We start from the raw sequence: 18,882 nt of genomic DNA on the forward strand, positions 1-18,882 counted from the left end.
CTAGGAAACTTGCAGACCTCGCCTCAATTAAATGAGTAAAGGGCTAATGCCCAGCCCACCAAGGGATCTCAATACATTGTGAGGTTATGGTGGACTAACCCATCCAGCGACCTAATATCCTTCCTTCCTTCCATAATAAAACATCACCAGTTTTGAGACTCTGCTGAGACTCGGCATGTAAAGTTTTAGCATGGAAACTGACATGGTATAAACCCTCAGTCTGTGGAATTATGTTGTGTTTGTTAGAAGTCATTGCTAAGCTGGATCTGCCCTTTCTAGAATATTCTGTACCCCAGTATTTCTCTGAGGTTGCTTAGTAGCACACTAGTCCCAGGAGATGCTCCACTATAAAAGAATTCTGAGGTCTAGTAAATTTGGGAAACTGCAGATTCACAAAATCCACTCACTATTAAAGTAGCTGAGAAGCCCTGCAGGAAAAAAAAAAAAAAAAATTAGCTTAGCTTTGTTTCATCCCTTGATCCCAAATAATCTATTTGACTCTCTTGTTCTGGTGGGTGACTGAGTAAACAAGATTGGTCTATCAAATAATGACAGATATGTGTGCTCGTGTGTGCACGTGTGCACGCTTGTGTGTGTGTGTGTGTCTTCATCTTCAGAGTGCTTCTGAGCACCGTTCCCAAAGAGGGACCCAACATTTTGAGCATGGGTTGGAAAAAGGGCCGAGGACTGTGAGTTAAGTACCAGGCTTCGTCTTGCTGCCTTCCGGAACTCAGAGAGGAGGCAGAGTGATGGCAGGCAGCTTGGGGTGGGGTCAAGCCGGGAAGGCTTCCTGGAGGGAGGGAGTGTGGAGCAAGCTCTTTAGGAGGGGTGAAGCCCCACTGGCAGAGAGGAGGGTGGAGGTGAAAATGCCACACCCCTGGGACACTTGGCACCTTCCAAAGCATGCAATGCCCTGTCAAAGCCAGCTGTTGGCTTTCTGCCCCAGTGTCCACCCCTCCTCCCTACCCTTCTCCCCTCCGGGGTCTGCAACCGTCTCCTGAGTCAACTCTGGGCTTCCTGCTGGGGAATCAGCCCTCTTCCTGCTCAGGATTCTGGGGGCCCCACGCCTCCTTTCCTCTGGGGCAGGGACTGACGTCTCACGGATGATGCACAGCCCAAAAGGAGCAGATGTACGAGGCTGCGTGCCTGTTTGCTTGTTCCTCTCCACCCCAGGAAGCATGATCCCAGCCCTGGGGTTAAATCTGAGACTTGACCCTCTCACCCCAACCTCCTCCCAAAGAGGAAAGGCGCAGGAGTCAGAGGCAGGGAGCCGAGGGACAGAGCCCTGGGAGGGGGGCCTGACTCGGTCGGGAGGTAGGCCCCGCGTTCTCGCGCTGCCAGAGGCTCTGGGGCCTGGGAGGGAGAGGTAAGCCAGGAGCTGCAGGGGCTGGGAGAGGCCGGGTAAGCCCAGGCGCCGGCCGGGCTCCTCCACCCAGCCCAGGGGAGCGGTCTGGCGCCCTCCCTACCTCTCCGTTGACAGGGCAAGGCCCATGTGAGCATGCAGGGACCTGGGACCGAAACTCAGCAAAGAGGGCTCACCCCAGGGACCCTCGCCCAGGCAGAGCCCCAGCAAGCCCCGACTGCTCTGGAGTCTGCCCCAACCTGCTCTGTGCTTCCCCAAGAAAGGGGGCTAAGCACTGAAAACGGGCCAAGGGACAAGGCTTGGGGGTCAGGAGGCAGACCTGGTGACAGCACCTGTCAGGTTTCAGGCCCTCAGGTCGGTTCTGGGAATCCAGTGGAGAGCCAAACCAGACTTGGTTTCTGATGGGCTGGGTAGCCTGGGGCAAGTCACTCAGCCTCTCTGAGCCTCCAGTGCCTCATCCGCAACAAGGGGCTCCTAACACCCCTCTGGGACACTCTGCAAGGAGTGGGTGCTCAGGAAAGTGTAGCAATCAAAGTGGCAGGGGCTGCAGTGAACGAGGCCGGCCGTGCTTGGATTTGCCCTAGGCCTGTCTCTAGGTCTTCACCCCAGTGCTGTCTGCATGACCCCGGGCAGAACCCGCCCGACCCTCTCAGAACTCAGTTCACTCCTCTCTGAAATGGGCACAACCCTCGTGCTGGCTATTTCCTGGGATCAAATGAGCCCATTAAAAAGGGCTTCAAAGGGGTGGCAAGAGAGCAGCATAAGCCACGATTTTCAAACTACAGGACAACCCGTTAGGGGTCTTGAAAGCAATGTAGTAGCCACAGCCAGGATTCTTAAATGGACCAGAAGAGACAATATCCAAGAGCATTTCAGTAGTAAGGATACATATTTTCTTCATGAAATTTCTGTTCCAGTCAAACATTGTTGTATGACTGGATCATGATGCAAGATGTGTTTCCTACCGTGGGTAAGAAAACACTGGAAAACCACCGGTAATGGTTAAGTGCTCCGGGGTTGGCGGCAGACGAGCCTGGGTTTGTATCCTGACTCTGCCCCTTGCTAATGGGGTGACACTGGACAAATTACTTCAGCTCACCGTGCCTCAGTTTCCCCATCCAAAAAGGTGGCTAGAAATAACACCTGCCTTGTTAGGGTTGTTGGAAGGATTGAATGAAGTGCTCAGCAGTGCTTGGGATTATTGTTGGACTCAGAGAGATGGAGGAAGGCCTGGGTGGAGGCGGCCCCATAAGTAGGGAAAGGGTCAGCAACACCAACCCCCTGTGAAGAAGATTGTTCCCCCGTGAAGAAGATTGTTCTGGCCTGGCCCCCTGATTTCAGAGATGAGAGGACCCAAGACCCCGAGCCAGGGTGTGACTTGTCCAAAGTCACTGAGAAAATGAGCTGGACACTGGCCTTCTGCCTCCCTGGCTGGGGCTCTGTCCACCTCTTCCTGCCCCTTAGGCTCAGGAGAGCATCCGACTGACTCCTTGGCTCCTTCATCTATAAATTAAGGACAGTGGTACCCAGCGCCAGCCTCATCGGTTTGGTTAAATGAGGTTCTGTTTGCAAAGTGCTTAGCACAGTGCCTGCCACAGAGTAAGTCCCAATTACCTTTAGCTATTTTTATTCGCAATATAGTGTCCAATGAAAAGGGCCTGTTAAAGAACAGTTGCAAAGCATGTAAAAGAAAAAAGACAGAAACAAAAAAAGGCACGTTGTCTGTGTGTACTTCCCCAGGGTGACAGCGGTGACAACTTCTAGGTGATGCAGTTACCCAGATGCCTTTGTTTTTTGTTTATTGTATCTAAAGTTTCTAGTTCCTAATTCTTCCACAGCAACTGTGTATTACCTTTTTGGTGAAGAAAAAAAAAAAAAGAAAATTTTGTCAACATAAGTAATAACTGCTTCTCTCCTACATGGACTCCTGCGACACTCAGAGGCCAACACACAGGCTGATCCCCACACCAGCGTCCACCGAAAACCACCAGGTGTGTCCTTGTGGTTTGGGCCTTTGGAGCACCCAGAAGCAGCCTGCTTTTCATTTTCTTTTTCTTCTTTGCTCACAGTGACAGCTGATGACCTTCCTGTGGCGTTCTGAATAACAAACACATGCCAAAGATTGCAGATTTAACACACAGGAGGGAGGGGCGGGTGGCAAAGGCGTGCCGTAGTTTACCAAGCGCTAAGTCCTGGCGTCTCCTTCATCCCAACCCCAGGCTGGGGGTGGACAGTGATAAAGGCTGGGGACAGACATTCCCGAGGCCTTGGATGTCAACCCACGGGAGAGAAGGAAGGGAGGAGGTCCAAGGAAGAGGGTGGTGGGAAGTGGGGCAGAGGGGGTGGGCAGAGGGAGGTGCTTCCCCAGCCCGGTGGCGCCCGTCCAGGGCCTTCCCATGACAGTCATCTGTTTCTAAGCAGCAGTGAAGTACACACATACATGGTGGGAATGCTGGAGGAGGCAGGAAAGATGCTATTTGGCCAAAACAGGGATATTGAGGCTGGAGAAGGCTGAGGAAGAGCTAGCCCCATGTTAAATGTTGGCTGTGGGAAAAGATGGACCCCAGATGGACATTTTGAAAGAGGCACATGCTTACTGCAGTTTCAGGGTTACCCAAAAGATCCAGAAATCAACCCCCTGACCAGCACCCTGGTTCCCCATCTCTCCATCAAGGCTCTGCACCATTATCACCCACTGGAACACTTGTCTCCCCTTCCAGAGGTGGCGTTCCCTGAGGCCCAGCAGAGTAGCCCCCCTTTTGGTCTACCCCAGCACCGGGCATGTGCCTGGCACGGGGAAGGTGCCCAGTGAAGGCTGACTGAAGGCCTGAGTCTGAAGATGAACGAGGTCTGGGTGGTGAGTGGCTCACCTATGCCTGGGGAGCGGAGACCCAGGTTCTGGTTTCCGCTTTAGCTTGTTAGTGACCCCAGCTTGGGCACACCACGGAACACACACTTTCCTTTGCTCTGTCTGCACAGTGAAGTCAACAGTTCCCACCCCCAGCTCTTTCCTGCTCTCAAGAGGATGGATTAAGAAAAGGAATTCTAGAGTTGAGGGGGAAGAGGAAGGATGGCTGACAGGTATTCCAAAAGGGCACAACATGGAGACAGGAAGCCGTCCACCATGCTGCCCATGCCTGCAAACTCTGGGGAAATGAGCAGCAGCTGGGAGGCTGAAAAGGCAGAAAAGGCTGGTTCGGGTTGTCTCTAAGCAGGAGGAGGCTGCCAATGGTATCTGATAACACAAAGCCAGAGCCAGTGGAAGAAAGCTGAGACGTTGCTTGGGAGGAGCCAAGAGCTCGGTTTATCGTACCAGGAAAAAAAGGTCTAGGTAGCTGCCAGGAAAATCATCAGAGGGCACCACTCCAGGGAAAACTACTTCCTGCTTCTGGAATCTCTCTGTGGGCAATAGAGAAGTAAATGTCAACAGTGCCTCCTGCTGGAAAGACCTGGCATTACAACTTCTCTACCAAAGCCATCAGAAACAGCAAGGGGAATATATTCTGGAGTACCAGAGCTGGAATAAAGTCCAAGGATTACAGAGAACTTTCATCTTTCAATCATCTCCACTTGGTTGGTAGCAACTATCTAGCGTTCTGTGTTAAGAAGGATTCTGAGACCTGCTCTAGGCCCAATGGGGGTGGAGGGAAAAGACACCATGATGAATTACTGATGTCTTCCCAGGCGCTGGAAAGGATGTGGGAGTGTGTATGTCAGTTATGTTTTCATCTCTGATCTAGACCAATCCACTGTCTAATATTATCCTCACAGCACCCCAAGAAAGAGGTCAAGGCTCAATCCTCTGACCTCTGTCTTCATTCATTCACACAGTGACCTAATTCAGCCCCATGACTTTAAATATCAGCTACACTCTACTGATTCTCATATCTGGATCACAACTCAGAACTTTTCACAGATCTCAGAAATATATATACAAGTACCTGCCTCACAAATCCACTTAGATGTCTAGAAGGCATCTCAAACTTATCACGTCCCAAACTTCAAGCCCATCCTCCTACCACCTTCCCCATGTGAGTGAAATGCATCCCTGGTCTTCATTTGTTCCAGCCAAAAGCCTTGGTATCATCCTTGACTGTCTCTTCCTCTCACACACTACCTCCAATCTTTTAACAAATCTCATTGCTTCTTCCTTGGAAATATATCCAGAATCCAACTACCTCTCACCATCTCCACAGCTGCCGCCACCATCACCCTCCCTGGAGCCTCCTGACCAGTCCTATCCATGCATCCTACAGTTCTCACCTCAACACACAGGCAAAGTCCCCAGGCCTTCTTGGTTTTTCAAAATGCTTTTGCATAAGTTTCACAAACACACAGTAAAGCAAGTCAGGGAATTGTCACTCCCTTTAACAGATGAGAAAAACTGAGGCTCAGAATGGTGATGCAAGTGGCCCAAAGACACACAACAGGGAAGCTGCACTCTGGGGTTCTTACTAAGAGGCTGTGCACTGCCTCCTCCTTCCCAAATAAGCCCCCAACCCCCAACTCCCAGAGCTTCCTACAGGCACATCTAAGGAGACCCTAGAGGTTGCAGGAGGTCAGGTAAGGAGAATGTCAAGGAAGTCAGGAGAGACAGGCCTCTCTCTGGAGTGCCCCCATTCCAGGGCAAAAAAAAACACAACAAATTTCTTGGTCTAAAACATTGCGTCGCGGTTTGGATCGGTTTTGTTTGGTGTGTGGTGCCCCCTGGTGCTCATTCTCAGGAAATGCAGTTGATTATCCTCATTACAAAGTCACAAAGTTGAAAGCTTTAGGAGGAAGTCAGCTTCAGGGTAGAAAAGGGCACCTGGGGACCCCTCTGACCACCGTCTCGAAGGGGCTCTTTCCACAGGGTTCTTGAGACTCTCAGAGACCAGAGTATGTGTGTGTCCAGGTCGGTGAGGGCCATGCTGCTCCTTTCAAAGCTTACCCATCTTCACCTGGGGAGAGCAAAACTGTACCAGCCTCTGTAAAAGCAGACATGAATATATCAATCAAGATTTCAAAAAATATTTTAAATGACATGTTCATGATATCATGCTAAGTGAAAAATCAGTACAGAAAAAAGTATATCAAATGCTATATGAAAACATCTATCAAGGATGTACAAACAAATGGTAGCCATGAGTGGGATTATGTTTTATTTTTATTTTCTTCTTTATAATTTTCTGTAGTTCCCAAATTTTTCTACACTGAGCATGTTGTACTTTCCTAAAGTAAGGTTTTGCAATGTTTCCTTTACTTTTTTGTTTTTTTAAGATTAAAGAACTTTTTATTACTAAGAAGAAAGTGGACTCACATTATTACTATTCACAACAGATGATATAGTGCATATCAGACATACATCCATGAGATTATAATTTTATGGATGTGAATTAGCATTTTCAATTTTGACTCTTTTAAAAATTAAAGGTCAGCCTCAACAGTAGACCAGATGCATTTGTAGCATTGTCTTGATACATTCTGGACAGGAATAAATTTATGAATAGGCAAGGACCTCCATGGCATCAAATACATTCTTTCCTAATTTACTTTTGAATTATTTACATTGAAATTTGTTTCTACATTTCATTATAAAACATGGTTATATCATATTAACTTCATTTTTACTTTATCCTACACAGTAAGATAAGTATTGAGTCACTGGGGCACAATATAAACTCTATTTCTTACTGTAGGTTATGGTTCAAAAAGTTGGGAAAACACTCAGTGCCTAAGAGGTTAGCAAAGATAACACTGAATAAGTAACAGCCCTGCAAAATGGTTTGATTCACAGACCACCAGTGGTTTGCAGTCTTTAAGCTAAATTGTGGAGAACTTTTTAAAAGTTTCTTTGTAGGTAAATCGACAGCTAGTACAGAGAATAATAAAACAAAACAGTGTTTTAGAAGCATTAATATGGCCGTACTGCAAGACTGGCAGGAGTAAAGACTGAGGGCAGAAAGATCAATTAAATGGAACTGCGACCATCCAGAAGTGAGACCCTAGTGAGGAATTACAAGAGAAGCAATGGAAAAGGAGATGATGGAGGTAAAAGAGGGTGCCAAGGAAAAATAATAGCATTTTAGAGCTGGGAGGGACCTCTGAAACATCAATTCCATCACCATCTTCGTGCAATTAAGTAATATGAGAACAAAGAAATGAAACCTAGTTGCAATGTCTGTGACGTCGCTGACTCAATCAAGGAACCATCCGTAGGAACATAATTAATCCGGTTAACATAATTAACCCAAGGCGTGGATTCTCTTCAGGATGTGGACGGTGAGTCCTCAAAATTACTTTCTATTGAATGGATAAACGGACGGTAATTCTCATCCTTTTAAATCTTAATGCAAATTAGTTTATCACAGGTGTTCCCTACAAGGCTAATCAGGGCTCCTCTCCCACCCCGAAATGGATCATTTAGTATTCCACTTTCAGAATACTTCCCCTAAAATACCATCTAACCCCCCTTAAGAGGTTTTCTGTTATTTTAGGCCTTATGAACATGTCATACACAATCGCCATCGCTGGGCGAGAAAAATAGGAGTAGGTCTAGGAGGCAGGAGGCTGAGGTCCGGAAAGCGTGGGCTCTGGGATTCAGCATTGTACTCTGAGGAAGGAAGCAGCTGGGTCGAGTCTGGTTGGAATTAGCTATTTCCTTTCTTTCTTCGGTATGTTGTGCTATAGTAGCCAGGCTGAGGGGACGCTGGGCAGGAAGGTATAGTGGCAGATCCATGCGTCCCTCTACGCCTTATCCATATCCACCTTGAATAACCTTACTACCCCAACTCTTTTGAGCCGAGAATGGAAGGCAATTGTCTGGTGGAACCAGGCACCATGATTAGGTCATCCCAGGCACATCCCCAACGCTCGCTCTTGGCGAACCACGTGAGCGCCTAAGGATTCCGTGTGCGAATAGGAAGCTCTCCTTTATTTTTGTAAAGGAAAAAAAATTACTAAAGGCCTTTCCATCTGGTGTCCTGCCCTGTTGCTTGCTGCATGCTGGCGAGAATATCACCTTTGCAGCACTATTCAGAGAGCAATGGGGGAGTTGAAGATTTGTCCACTGATGGGAACATGTGTGCACTTTAGTGGGAGGGCCTCTGGGCACTGCTTTACCCCAGAATTTCAGAGTCCTGACAGGGTACAAAGAGGGAAGAGGACACTTCTGGGGAACTGAGAAGCCTTTCATCTCAGAGACAAAGAAACAGGGAACTCAAAAGAAAGTTCCTAATGAAGATTCTCAGGCAGAGAGAGAAATACAGGAATGCAGAGAGGATTCAGAGAGAATATGTATGAGCATGCCCAAGACCAGAGATAACTGGATATGCCCAAGGTCACACAGCAGAGGGTGGCAGAATCAAGTCCAGTGTTCGGGCTGCCTGACCCCAATTCCTGAGTTCTTCCCCCATACCAGCAACCTGGAACTTTCAGACAACTCCCTCCCATGGCAAACGCAAATTAACACAACTGTGAGAAACCACTATTGGCAAAACAATTTTAAGTTTGATAAGATCCAAGTTTGGCAAGGATGTTGGGAAATGGATACTCCCATATGTATGATGCTAGGAATTAAATTGGTTCAGCAACTCTGGAGAGCAATTTGGCAATATCTGTTAAATTTTTAAATGCACACACCCTCAGACCTGGCAGATCCAAATCTCCCTATTTATCTTCCCAGGAGAAACACACAGCCAAGTGCATATGGAGTCATGAACAAATGTGAACACTGCAAAGCATATATCTCTGCCAAGTGGGGAATGGCTAAATAAAACATGGCACCTTTGAACCTTGGAATACCTTCAGCAATGAAGTAAAGGTCTCCATGGAAAGTTCTCCACAACACTTTGTCGCATGAAAAAAGCCAGAAGCACGTTGCAGAATGACAGAGTATGATATAATTAATATAAAAACCACAGCTAGAGACCCACAATATCATGTATTTTTTATGAGTACACAGAAAAAGATATGAAAAAATTCACCCCCAAACTGATAATAGCATATACTCTGGGAAGGAGGGAGAGGAAAGGATGAGGGATTGATGAATCTGATCTATTTTAACATGTTACCAGGAGAATGTATTCATTACTCAAGTAATGAAAAGCTCATTGTTAAAAAGCAATAACAGTCACCTTAGCTGCCTTCAGCCTGGGTCTAGGTGTTCCCTGCTGCAATGAGTTTCCTCAAAAGGGTTCCGCTGCCCTGCCTGGCTGAGGGGTTTCATCAGCAGTTGCCAGATACTCAAGCTGTGCTTGACAGGAAGGGCCTCGGCACTGGCACCCTTTATGTTGCTAAGAGCCGCCTGTCTTTGTTCGATGGCTCTGGATTAGGATTCTCTCTGGAATACCCCACCATTACTTTACATGCTGTGTCCAGACCTAAGTTATCCACGAGAGCATTTGCATGTTATGGTGAATGCCAAATTTGGAGAAGAAGAGGAAGACAGTGATGATGATGATGATGAACCTATTGCTGAGTTTAGATTTGTGTCTAGTGATAAATCAGCATTAGATGCAATATTCACTGCAATGTGTGAATGCCAGGCTTTGCATCCAGATCCTGAGGGTGAAGATTCAGATGATTATGATGGAGAAGAGTATGATGTGGAAGCACATGAACAAGGGCAGGGGGACATTCCTACATTTTACCCCTATGAAGAAGGACTATCACATTTAACAGCAGAAGACCAAGCCGCATTAGGGAGATTAGAAGGAATGCTTCCTCAGTCTGTGAGCAGCCAGTATAACATGGCTGGGTTCCGGACAGAAAACTCAATAAGAGATTATGAAGACAGGATGGATGTAGATACCACACCAACCGTTGCTGGACAATTTGAGGATGCAGATGTTGATCACTGAAAATGACTTATTCTGCTTTAAGATTCAGACCATTATTGTAGGAGAGAACTTGGTTTCTGTTATATAATGGAGTGGGGATTGATGAAAATCTCTTTCTCCAAAACTCACCTGAACCAGTTCTTTCTTGGGACGGATTATACTGAGACAGCAAGTCGTCACCAGCACAAGAAGCTGGTGACCTTTATTAACAAGGTGAATTAATTTAATCAAGAGGGTATTGGTAGTTTATCATGGAGTCTAAAACTTCCAGTGTCTAGGTGTCCTCTGAGCAGACCTATAATTCCTGCCTCCACCATATGGGTCCTTTGTTAGCTAGCAGACCTACGTGGTGAAAATGCACAGCAGCTTGGAGGTGGAGGTAGACTAGCTGTAGAAAAGAGAGGTTGAATTTATCCTTTGGGGATCTAAAAAGAGAGACAAAGAAAAAAGAGAGAGAGAGAGAAAGGTACTGCAGAGGATTCCTAGTCTCTCTGTTTATTCTCCACAGGGGTGGGGGTCTTTTACTAATTTGGGGCCCAGATTAATTAATTCAGGCATCTCTAGGTAGTCTTCAGAAACATCCCAGCCACACATACTACCACTAACTAACACAAGTCTTGCCCTTCTGACTCCAGCTTTTGTTCTTTTCACCATGTTTAGCTCACAAAATTCTCGTCTTTTCTGTTATAACCTCTTAGATAATATCCTTCCATTTCCAAACTCTTAGGTGATTTTCTGTAACAGAACAAGTGAAACAAGTGAAAGTCCTCAAAGTACTTCAGAGAAGAATTGTTTTGCCTTTGTAATAGCCTAACATATAAATCTGTTTTCTAAAAAAAAAAAAAAGGCAAGATAAAGATAAGAAAAAAGGAAGAAGGAAGAGAGGAGGGAGGGGGGACGAGAACGCCCATGAATACACAGCACATAACAGGGCCTCGGTGGCCGGCGGAGAGGAACAAAGAAGCCCGGAGGGCGGGCGCCCCGGCGGCGCGGAGCGGAAAGCTGTCGGCGTCGGTTTCCCAGAAGCGCGGGGCGGCCCGGCTCTGCCCGGGCTGTGGGTCCCTGCACGCCCCGCGCCCAGCGCGCCTGGGAACGGCGGCCAAGGGCCTGGGGGCCTTCCCAGGCCTGGAAGGAGCAGATAAAAGCCTGGCTGCTCTCACAGGAAAGGGAGAGCGGGTCTCCCCGGAGAACGGCCCTGCTCTGCTCGCCCACGCCCTCTGTGTTTCCGCGCAGGCCCCAGCTCCCGCGGAGGCGCGGTGGCACATCTGGATTCCTCCACCGCTGGGTGGGCAAGGGTCCTGAGCGCGAATCCCACCCCCGTGAGGCACAGCAGGCCAGGCTGAGGCCACGAGGGAAGAAAGGGCTTGCTTGCCCAAGGTCAGAGCCTGAACCCAGGCTGGAAATGAGCTCCCTGGATGCTCCTTTCCTCTGCTTCGGGCCACTTGGATTTTAGACACTATATGCCTCTGGATTCAAATCCCAGCGCCACCACTCTCTAACTGTGCCCTTAGGTATGTTTCTTCCCCTCTCTTTTTTTAAAAAATCGAGATATAATCTACTATTTCAATAGTAAGTGTGGCCAGAAACCATGCAAATAGATAGATAGATAGATTTATTGATATAACTTACATACCATGAAATTCTCCTTTTAGAGTGTACAGTTCAGTAGCTTTTAGCATAGTCACGAAGTTGTACAATCATTACTAATATCTTATTCCAGAAAATTTTCGTCACCCTAAACAGAAACCTGTATCTATTGGCGGCCACTTCCCAACCCCCAGCCCACCCCAGCCCCTGGCAATCACTGATTTCTGTCTCAATAGATTTTCCTACTCTGGACATTTTATATAAATGGGCTTTTATAATATGTGGTCTTTTGTGCCTGGCTTATTTTGCTGAGCATAATGTATTCAAAGTTTGTCTGTGTTGTACCACATATCTGTACTAGTGATTCATTCCTTTTTTGTGGCCAAATAAATTCCATTATATAGATATACTGCATTTTGTTTATGTGTTTGTCAGTTGATGGGCATTTGAGTTGTTTCCACTTTGGGGCTATTATGAATAATGCTGCTATGAACATTCTTGTACAAATTGTGTGGACATGTTTTCCATTCTCTTGGGTAGATACCTAGGAGTAGAATTGCTGGGTCAGATGATAACTGTTTAACTTTTTGAGGAACTGCTAGACTATTTTCCAAAGCATCGTCTTGCATTCTCATTAGGTAGGTTTCTTAACCTCTCTAATGTATCAATAACACCCACCTTCTAGGCTGGTTGTAAATATTAAATGAGATGAAGTAGGGAAAGCAGTTAGCACAGAGCTAGATATAGTGGGTGCTCAATAAGTAGAAGTGATTATTATAACTAGGAAACCTATAAGATTCTAAACCTGATTCTCTCAGTTCCCTTCACATCTGAATGGACAACTACTCATTATCCCCACTTGCCTATCTGCTTCTTAAATTTCCCTCCATGATCGTTTGAATTAACTTTACAGTGGAGCTAAATTCCTGCTGTCTGCTGTCACACACACACACACACACACACACACCATTGAATAGGTGCCTAAACAACAACTAAATGGAAAGGCAAAGATTTCCCCCACCCCACATTATGGTTGGTTAGAGCTGGAATCTGTCCCAACAGCACCAGGACACTCGTTAAAAATGCAACTCTTCAGGCCCCATCCCAGAAAATTTCATCAAAGACTCAGGATAGACCTCAGCCATCTGCATTTTAAAAGCCCTCCAGGAGATTCTGATGCGCAATAGCGATCCCAGATTACAGCTGAGAAAGCTGAGGCCAGGGAAAGAATGTAACTTGCTCAAAGCCACGTGGTAACAGAACGGTAAGGAATGGGAGCTTTGAAGTTACATGGTCCTTAATGCGAATTCCAACTTCCCCATTTCCAACTGTGTGCGCTTGCACCAGCTAGGGGACAGAGTTGTTCTGGGCATCTGGGGCTTATTTATTCACTGTAAAAGTTCTGGAGTCTCTTACTGTAGACCCTTCACTTCAGTGTCCTCATCTGTAAAATGGGAACCCCAGGTGGTCACTCGACTGCATTCAGTCAGCCTGAAAGCTGCAGCTCAGGTCTCCTGATTCCCAGGAAACTGCCAGACGTCATTGCACTGCTTGAGACCCTTAATATCTGAAAAGCTAACAGAAAGAGAAGGGGTTTGTGTTATTCTGAGGTCTCCAAAGGAAGAACCAGATGAATGAGGAAAGTTAAGGAGGTAAGTAAATTCAAGGGAGATCTTCTTAACCAGAATTGGCGGCCCCCAAATGGAGTTAGATCCTTTCACTGGAAGGGTTCCAACATCCGGATGTCTGTCTTTCTAGGACACTGGAGAGGGGAGACTTTCTGGTTTGGAAGGTGGTGTGGACTATCTGTGAGATCTCTGAGGTCTCCTCGAACATAACCCTCTGTGGTGGGTATGTGTTGTTTGTCTCCACAGCATCTATTCCTTTAGGGATCCATCCTTCCCCCATTCTGTGTGGTTGGAAGGGCTGTTAATCCCAGTGCTCCCTGCACCCCCGGAGGAAGACATATAACCCAGGCTGCCCAATTGGAGCAGCCCATGCCCCTGGCCACACTGATTGGGTCAGAGAATGCATGTGACCCAAGCCAGGCCAATCATAGTCTTTTTCCTGCTAGAGCCTTCCTGAAGCCACATCCATCTGCGAACTTCCCAGGCTAATCAGCCAGCAAAATTCCTTTTTTGCTTAAGCCAGATTGCCGTTTCCGTCATTGCAACTGTTAAAGTCTTAAATAACACTCCCATGCAACGCTGGGCCTTCTAGCTTTTATATTAAGGCCTACCTTTCCCCCAGCAGCACATTAAAGCAACAACTGTTAAAAGTGGAAATTTTAGGTTGTATATATATTACTAGAATAAAAATTAAAACAAAAAATCCATGGAGCTGCACAACATAAACAGTATACCCTATGTTAAACCATGAACTATAGTTAACAATGCAATTACAAGAATGTGCTTTCATCAATTGTACCAGATGTACCACATCAATGCAAGGTGTGAATAAAAGGGTAGTATATGAGAACCCTATATTTTATGCATGACTGTTCTGTAAACCAACTTCTCTAATAAAAAAAAAATTTTTTTTTAAATTAGAGCCTAACTTAACAACAGGATATTATGTGCAACCATTAAAAAAATGAATTATCCTATCTGTACCTTTTTTTTAAAGTAATAATACAGATAATATAGTTTAAATGAGACTTTAAAAAAAAAGTAAGAAATACAATAGTCAAAACAACAAAAGTTTAAAACCATTTAAAATCTTTAGTTTCTAGAAAAGAATGCCAAAAGGGATTTCAGTCCTAATATAAAACAAAAAGTCTTAAAATCCATTTTCTCCATCTCTCTTCTTCATACATCTCATATTCAGGACAGCTGTCCCCTAAACTTGCTCCTCCCTTCTCCAAATGCCCCAAAATTCTCTGTTCAAACCCTGATCTGGTTGGCTCTTGTCTTTTTCCTCTTCTGCCTTTTTCTATGTCAATCAATCTAACCCCGCTGGACCCTTTGCCAGCCCAGGCACAATTCTCTTAGCAAGCAGGAGAGGGAGAGGGTGTGACTGTAATCTAGGTTTTTTTCCCCCTATTACACATTATTTTTGGGATCAGTGGAGGAGACATGACTATAAAATCCCATCTATGACAGGAGTGACTATGAAGTCATACTTTCAAAAGAGATACTGAGAAGTCTTTGAACTATGAGTCACTTGCCAAGTTCAACTCAGCAAACATTCAGTGAATGGCTACTGTGCTCCAGCTAGGGGACAGAGTTGTTCCAGACATCTGGGGCTTATTTATTCACTGTAAAAGTACTGGAGTCTCTTACTGTAGACCAGAGTCTCTGAATGCAGACTCAACATGTGCTTTGTTCTAAACCTGGAAAAGCACAGTTACTGGCTTCTTCCACCCAGCCAGCTGGTGCAGCCTCAAGAGAGTGATTGTGCACTTCTCTTCTCAACTCTGTGTTCAGTGACCTCACATTGCTAGCTTGAAATTAGCCATGATGGAGGTATTTGAACCAAAGAAATTGGCAAACGCTACCAAGCAGGGCTCCCTCCATCCTCAGAGCCAGTTTTTAAATTTATCAGCACTCTGTCTCCTCCTAATATTCCAATCCAAACAGGAGGCTGGCACTCCCTCCCTGTCACTCATAAGAATTTAGTGCCATGATCTTTGCAGATCAGAAACTGTTTTGGTTTGCTAAAGCTGCCAGAATGCAATATACCAGAAATAGTCTGGCTTTTTCAATGGGAATTTATTAGTTTGCAAATTTACAGCTCTAAGGCCACCATGAAAACATCCACATTAAGGGATCAAGAGGAAGATACCTTCTCTGAAAAAAGGCTGCTGCGTCTGGGGTTCCTCTGTCACATGGGAAGGCACATGGGACATCTGCTGGTCCTTCTCTCCTGGGTTCTGGTTTCAATGGCTGTCTGCAAAATGTCTCTCAGCTTCTGTGGGTCCTTGCTTATTTCTCACAGGGTGTTTCTCTCTCAGCTCTCTGGGCTTTTACTGTCTTTTATCCTCTTCACAAAGGACTCCAGTAAAGGATATGAGACCCACCTTGAATGGGTGGGGTCACATCTCAATTGAAATAACCTAGCCAAAAGGTCCCATCCACAATAGGTCTGCCCCACACGAATGGATTAAAAGAACATGTTTTTTCTGGGGCTACGTAACAGATCCAAACCAGCACAGTGATCAAGGACATAGAATTTTATTCTTGTTGCCCCTTACTGGGAAGCTGAGTAGCAGAACTCTTAAACCCACATGCTTTGAGGACAGACAGACCTGGGTGCAAATCTCAATCCTGTCACTGATTAACTATGTGACCTTCCATCTGTTAAAAGGAAATATTAATAATGTCCACCTCAAGGGGATGCCATGAGGACTGAACACCATGATACATGTAAACTGCTGTGCCTGCCGAATGACAAGGACTCAATAAATATTAATACTATAGGCTGTTGTAGATACAGAGATACCAACAAAGATACACCTGTTTTATTCCAGAGTGTATTTATTATCAATATTTGAGAAATCTGAAAGAAACTGAAGCTGCATACTGGGGCTATGATTAATTTCATGTGGTAGAAGAGCCAGGTCATGGTAACTGGTTGAGATTTTCCAACCTGCATTCGTAGATGAAGGGCTTTTTTATTTTTATTTTTGTTAAGGTTGCAAGATACACAACTTGCCCAAGCTCATGGCGCCAAGCGTCCATTCATATTGATGCACCAAGGCGCCCGGACACTCCTAATTTGGAGATGTAAGAACAAACGTGGCCTATTTTGTCAAGAAGAGCAGGTGCCAGATTCAGACTCACATCACACAAGCTGAGTGGGTAGAGCAGGTGGCAAATGACACCTCTGTCTCCATTGCCAAACTGCTCCCAGTTCAGTGGGATTCCGGGTCTGAGAGAGTGGCAGTTGCATAGTGGGGATGGTCACAATTTTAGAGGAGATTCAGGAATACTAAAGCAGGCTTCCCACTTGAGGCTTCTTTGTCTTCCATAGCCCTGAGGACTGAACGCAGCCTCTGTGAGCCCCCATCAAGAAGCACTGGTTGCAGAACCCATGATGGCAGCTAGGTGAGATAGGGCAAAAAAACACCTCCATGAACAATACTAGATAAAACCAGAAAGTGACCCAGAACACCACTTCCAGCAATACACCAGCCAGACAAGGTCTGCTAAATCCACAGGGAAAGTGCATTTGGTGAAACCAGGAGCCTGCATTCTGAAACGAGTGAGTGAGTTGCCTAAAAGTCCCACGGCCATGCTGTGGTGTAGGGAAATGGTGGGCTAGTGTTTGGAGATGGACTAGTTCTTCAAAAAAAAAAAAGCCCAGGAGTGGCTGCAGATATGACATGGAGAGCCATGCAGTGAAGCACAGCGGGAGCAGGCTGGGCTAAGGCCTTGGTGTCTGGCATGGAGGATACCCCTTTCCACACCTGCTGCTGATTGTCTCGAGACCAGAGGAGCAGAGGGGAACCAAAAGGAGAAAAAAAAACCTCATTCCTTGCAGCTGTCTCCCCAGCGGGTGGGAGACGCTCCTGCCCGAGGCCAGGCCACAGCCCAGAGCCACGCCAAGAAGCCCAGTGTGACGGGGAATCTTTCCTGCAGCACTACACACAAGCCACAATATCGGCCGTGGACAATGGCCTTTAATACACCCACAGCTGATTGTCCCTGAGCTGGGAGGGCAGAGCTGTGCGCAAAGGGGGAAGTTAACACGTCCCATTCAACCATCTTTGAAGCGGGCTGGGAGCGCCCCTGCATGGCCCAGCGACCCAGGGCTTCCCCGGCAGGCGGCGCACACTAGTGATGTGGTGCGGCCCTCCCTCAGCAGAGGCCCTGGAAGAGCACAGCTGGGAAGGGGGACCCGCTCGGAAATCCCAGGGACCCTATGCGAATACCAAGGACTTGTGGGTCAGGGCAGAGACAGTCAGTGGAAAGACTGAAATGAAGGCTTAGGCTCCTGCAACAGCCTTAAATCTCTGGGAACACCAAGAAGGTTTGATTATTAAAGCTGCCTTGCCTGCCTAACCACCCAGACACACATCCCACATTCAGGGCAGGCAGCACCAGCAACACACCCAAACTTCGTGCACCAATTGGACCCCACAAGAATCAGACACCCACGCACCACAAAGACAAAGTGGGGGAGAACTGACTTGAGGGGAATAGGTGACTCACGGATGCCATCTGCTGGTTAGTTAGAGAAAGTGTACACCACCAAGCTGCAGTTCTGTCAAATTAGGGATCAAGTAAAGCAAATGCCAAGAGGCCAAAAACAACCGAAAATCTTAAAGCATATGATAAAACCAGACGATATGGAGAACCCAAACCAAAACACCCAAATCAAAAGATCAGAAGACACACAGTACTTCACACGATTAATCAAAGAATTATAGACAGGCAACAAGAGCATAGCTCAGGATATAAAGGACATGAAGAAGAACATGGCACAGGATATAAAGGACATAAAGAAGACCCTGGAAGAGCATAAAGAAGAAATTACAAGAGTAAATAAAAAAATAGAAGATCTTATGGAAATAAAAGAAACTGTTGGCCAAATTAAAAAGATCTGGATACTCATAATACAAGATTAGAGGAAGTTGAACAACGACTCAGCCTCCTCGAAGACCACAGAACAGAAAATGAAAGAACAAAAGAAAGAATGGGGAAAAAAATAAAAAAAATTGAAATGGATCTCAGGGATATGATAGATAAAATAAAACGTCCAAATTTAAGACTCATTGGTGTCCCAGAAGGGAAAGAGAAGGGTAAAGGTCTAGAAAGAGTATGCAAAGAAATTGTTGGAGAAAACTTCCCAAACCTTCTACACAACATAAATGCACAAAACATAAATGCCCAGTGAACTCCAAATAGAATAAATCCAAATAGACCCACTCCAAGACATATTCTGATCAGACTGTCAAATATTGAAGAAAAGGAGCAAGTTCTGAAAGCAGCAAGAGAAAAGCAATTCACCACATACAAAGGAAACAACATAAGACTAAGTAGTGACTACTCAGTGGCCACCATGGAGGCGAGAGGGCAGTGGCATGACATATTTAAAACTCTGAGAGAGAAAAACTTCCAACCAAGAATACTTTATCCAGCAAAATTCTCCTCCAAATTTGAGGGAGAGCTT

General features: G+C 46.0%; 1 pseudogene; it reads left to right on the forward strand.

The window, feature by feature from the left end:
- Positions 1-9,518: 9,518 nt before the first annotated feature.
- Positions 9,519-10,203, forward strand: LOC119527780 (annotated as a pseudogene).
- The last annotated feature ends 8,679 nt before the right edge of the window (positions 10,204-18,882 follow it).

The sequence above is a fragment of the Choloepus didactylus genome, chromosome 2 (assembly GCF_015220235.1).
Source record: "Choloepus didactylus isolate mChoDid1 chromosome 2, mChoDid1.pri, whole genome shotgun sequence".
Taxonomy (NCBI): Eukaryota; Metazoa; Chordata; class Mammalia; order Pilosa; family Megalonychidae; genus Choloepus; species Choloepus didactylus.